Here is a 5,033-nt window from a genome sequence, read left to right on the forward strand (position 1 = left end):
TGGAGGAGAGTAACAGGAGAGACACTTGACCCTGTGATGGAGACTCTCTCTGCAGGGGGGCTGCCCAGCATCCACCTGACTTTAAATTCCGTTTGATGTTGTGTTTCCATGATGATAACCCCACCCAACCCACCCAAGAGCACTACTGCAACCCCACCTTCGTGCAGAGAGACGTCGGCACTGCAGGGCTAAAGCACGGACCCCAGTAACCTCTGACCCTGTCAGAAATGGGGAGTAGTGTGTGTGTGTGTGTGTGTGTGTGTGTGTGTGTGTGTGTGTGTGTGTGTGTGTGTGTCTGTGGTCATGAACTTTCAAAAAGGGAGCAGAGCAGTGCTATGTTTTGTGTGTGGGTGTGTGTGTTTTACCAGTTTAAGCATGCATCTCAAAAACCCTGACAGACTATATCCTTTTCTTCGCCTTGGTGCCTCTGCAATGTACCCTTAAACACACACACACACACACACACACACACACATTGTAAACACTCTCTCTGTGTCTGCCTGGAGGTCATCCATATGGAATGTCCTGAGACTGGAGCCAGCTGTTACACTTAAACCCCTTGACTGTGCAGAGTCGGAGGGCTAGTCATGACGTGAAGCCATCCCAGTATAAAGAGTGCCACCCTGCTGGCGAAAACAAGCACAGCACCCAGGGGAAGAAAAACCCCCTCTTCTTCCTGGCCTATCAGAAGATGGGGAGAAGAAGTGTTTAGACTGACCAGTCTTTTGCACAGACATAGACATTTTTAATCTGTAATATTTCACTGTTTTAAATATAAATGTTCGGAGAAGGGGGGATGTTTTATAAATGTGAGTTGATTTTGGAATGTTCTGCTTGGTTCTTCAAGAATTCCTCTGTTCATGCTTGCCCCCCCCCCCCCCCTCTTTCTGCCTCTCCGAGATCAATAAGGATTTTTTTGTTCTCCACATGCCCAAGTTACAATCCACTCTCCCAACAGAAAGAGAGAATAAAAAAACAGAAAAATGGATCCAAGAAGCCTTCCAAAAATTGATACCATAATAAAAGTTTTATATGCAAGTTTTTGGTTTTGTGTGTGTGTGTGTGTGTGTCCTGAATCTTTGCCGGTCCTAGGAGAATCGCCCCTACGCAGCATCTACCTCTAAATTATTGATGCAGATTTTTTGTTTCATATGCATAACATCTCAAGCGTTTGGAGTATTTCTGTCCAGGGTGATGACTGGAGTAGTGTTTCCCTTTCTTCTCTCACACACTCTCTCTCACTCTCTCCTTTTTTCCCTCTCCCTCTTGTTCCCCCCTTTTCACACATCACTCTCTCCCTTTCTTCTGCATGTTTCTCTCTCTCTCCCTCCATCCCTCATTCCCTCCCCTGCACTCCTGTTCTCTCTCTGTGAGTCGCCCTGTTTTAGGCGGCTGTGCTGTTCCGTTGTGGTGGCACTCCTTTCGGCCGAGTCATGCTCCACAGTCCTCTGTGGCCCAGGGAGTGGAAGGGGCTGCCTAGGTCACATACCACCGCCAAGGGCCTGATGCACAAGCAGTTAACATTTAAGGGGTTTGTTAACGTTTTTGTTTGCTTTAGATATAAATTCATTCTTCCCATCCTTCACTGTATTGTTGTTGTATATACTGTTGTACTGTATTTGTTTATTTGTTCCTCTCTCTGTCACTCTCTCTCTCTCTCTCTCTCTCTCTCTCTCTCTCTCTGTGCCTCTCTATGTGTAATAGGTAGGAAGAGAGAATTTATCTGAATTGATGAAAGTGTTGACCATATAGGAGAGAAACTATGGTTCTTTGTGTTGGACGGTCAGGCCGTGGATGTGCACCTGTTGGTAAGGTCTGAGAAACTCTAGCTGGGTCATTTTCACACACAGGCCTCTGGGCCTGATCTCCTCTTTTGAAGTCTGTTATCACCTGTTGGCACACATGCTCGGCACACACACACGCACACTACAGTCATACACTCACCAGTATCAAACACAGAAACACACACCATGGCACCTGCTATCATGCACACACACACAAACACACACACAAGTCTCTCACATATTTACAACAACTTCACTAGTTACAAGTTGCTTTTTCTGAGCATAAATATTGAAATATCTGAAGCCTTGGTGCCAGTATGAGTCACCATTGGACCTGTTCTGTGACAACCACATTGAGTGAGCTAAATATAAAGGCAGCAAAAGCCCTGGGAGCTGTTTAACATTGTCCCAAATTACATCAACGGGTCACGTCAATTTCCACACCAACAACACGTAGCACATAGTGTATATCAGATGTTTTGACAGTTGAGAAATATGTGGCAGATCTGATGTAATAAACACAGGTGCCCGGTGGCAACGGCAAATGTTGACAGCCTTGCAACCAGGAACTCAACCCTGCCCTCGCCATGGCAACCGCATAAACAGTTATGATGATGTTTCATGAGATTGGGGGAGGTGCGTGTCTGTGTGTTTTGGGGTGAGTTGTTTTTTTACAGCTTATAGTCGCTGTATAAGGATCTATGTTATGATCAAAGTCTCATATGAGGTGCATATAATATGAACACAGACCAAGGAATGCTCTGACTTGAGTGGCTAATAGTGGACCTGACCAAGGAGAGACCTTTTCTCTGTTTGGAAGGTCAGGCTCAACTCCACTGCTGTAAACCCAATGGATGACCTAGTGGTATGGCATTGTTTGAAGATCACAACTGGTAAAAATCTAGCTTTTAACCTTGTTAACATCTCCATTTTATGTCTGTGCGATGTACAAGACATATGAACGAAATAAGCAGTCAAATGTCATGGTCGAGGATATCTGTTTTGCATCTACCTTTCAACCAATCACAGCCTAGGTGGGCCAATTCAGGCATCAGTCCATTGATGTGTCATAGAACCAATCCTGAGTACCTGGGGGTGGAACAATTCTTCATAAAGACACAAACAAGTAGCAGGTAAACAGTGTTTGGAGACACATTTAAGCCATGTTACGCTACGAGGGGATTTGTAAATGAAAACAACTTCTGAATGTAGAGGAACAGAGAAGAGATTTAACGTGTAATAATCATGTAGTTTCTCTCTTTACATCATTAATACTTATTGAAACAACAACAAAACAATCTAATATGACAAAAGCCCCACACACTCTTAAAATAAATGTTGAAAACAACACAACTTGCATTGTCCAGTTGGGGACAACACAGTTTGTGTTGTTTGCTTTTTTATTTGTTACACAACATGTGTTGTTTTTTTTAACACATCTCTGTGTTCAGATAGGAACAACACATTCATTTTAAGAGTGCAGTAGACTATATATGATAATAATTTACTCTAAACACGTCTTACACGTAAGCCACCTCTCACAGGTAACAGGTTTTAGGTACGCAAGTGTGAGGTAATGGACTCTGAGGGGGCTGCACAGACTTGAGAGCTGGAGTGGGTGTGTGATCTTGCACAAGGAGATTTATCGATGTTCTCCTCTAGTCTCCACTCTCTCCCTCTTATCTTATCTGTCTGCAGTCAAAGAGGAGCTGCTTCCCCTTCAGATGAACTTGTTGAGGCAGAACAGTGCCGGCCTCATCTCAAGAGATTCAGGGTTGGTATCTATTAGAACCAAAAAAATATATATACTCACATGTGCACACAGTCCATCTCACACACACACACACACACACACACACACACACACACACACACACACACACACTGACTTAAACAAACACTAAGAAAGACAGAGAAAAGGAGAGGGATGTGCTTTGAATCTGCTCAGAGGTGTTTTCTTTTCCATTTTCTAGTGTGATGTTTCATTTATGGCCACTAGGTGGCGCCAGTTGACTATTGTGAATTTGGACAGTTCCTCTAGGGGGCCCAGGGTAATTTCACACTCAGTAATAAAATATGACAATAATAGCTTCTGATAAGCATCTTTTTATCTCTCTTTTATAATTTGGAAAATCATTCAGAGACTCTGAGATGAGGCTGAAAGTGACAGACACATTAAAAAGTGTGTGTGTGTGTATGTGTGTATGTGTGTGTGTGTGTGTGTGTGTGTGTGTGTGTGTGTGTGTGTGTGTGTGTGTGACCAGCACATCTTTTCTGTAAGCAAGCACAGATGATTCCTTGTCTTGCACCCCATACACCCCATTGTTAACATACACACCTCTTTAATGTATACTTCATGAAACCATGGCTCATTTGTTGTTGGGTCAATAACAAGGCTTCTGATGAAAACAGACACAGGTATTTGTTCTGTCAGGGCGGGCCAGCGGTCACTGTGTTTTGACAGAGACGAGTGGTGCAGATTATGTTAAACACAGAGGTTAGCGGAATCGCCCGAGGAATGCGACGCTGTCTGCAGGCAAGTCGATATCCCTGAGGTTTGGCCCCTGCGTGTTCACCTCTCTGCCTCTGTGCTTAAGCACGGCTTCTCCTCCACTAATGGATTACATGGCAAATGACCCTGGCGACAGTGGGCCAACACACTCACACAAGCACACAGAATCTACCCTATTTTGGCAAAACAAAAACAACGTTGGCCAACCGAACCCGTCCACATACCAGAGGTTTGGAAGCCGACGAGGCGGCCGAGGGAGAAGAGGAAGACAAATCAGCTGACTCTTTGTTTTCTCTTCTCTTCTGTTGCCTGCGAGGGCTGTGGGGAGTTATGTTTAAATTACACACTGCATTAGCTGAGACTTTTGTCTCTGTGTTTTCAGCCATTTGACACGCTGGAGGGGAGCGGCCGCGTAGGCCAACGTCGTCTCCCCACTGAAAAAAAATAAGAAAGGCTGACACAGCACATCGAGGTCCCTCTGTGGAAGGCAATGGTCAGCTCAAGGATCAAATGACTGCAGACTGCCAGACGCCTCCATTCTCTCTCCATGCCCATTTAGAATCAGAAGCTAACAAAACGTATATGTTCACTCATGTGTGTCTGATGCCCTTACAATATTAAAGACTGTTATTAGAATCGTAGTAGTGATTTCAACACAGATTACTAACCTGTACATCACAGTTTAAATGTGTTGAACATCACTAAGAATCTCAAAGCTGTCTATATATGGGTATAAA

General features: G+C 44.2%; 1 protein-coding gene across 1 annotated transcript in view; it reads left to right on the forward strand.

The window, feature by feature from the left end:
* ptgfrna (prostaglandin F2 receptor inhibitor a) overlaps window positions 1-1,041 on the forward strand; it is a 39,043-nt gene extending 38,002 nt beyond the window's left edge. The window contains exon 9 of the mRNA XM_076264484.1: window positions 1-1,041. This exon is cut by the window's left edge and continues 1,029 nt beyond it. The gene's annotated coding sequence lies outside the window, so the exon portion shown is untranslated.
* Window positions 1,042-5,033: the final 3,992 nt, after the last annotated feature.

This window comes from Alosa pseudoharengus, unplaced genomic scaffold (assembly GCF_046254945.1).
Source record: "Alosa pseudoharengus isolate Yale_2024_CS ecotype anadromous, Long Island Sound unplaced genomic scaffold, YU_APseudo_1.1 YU_APseudo_1.1_scf_3, whole genome shotgun sequence".
Lineage (NCBI taxonomy): Eukaryota > Metazoa > Chordata > Actinopteri > Clupeiformes > Clupeidae > Alosa > Alosa pseudoharengus.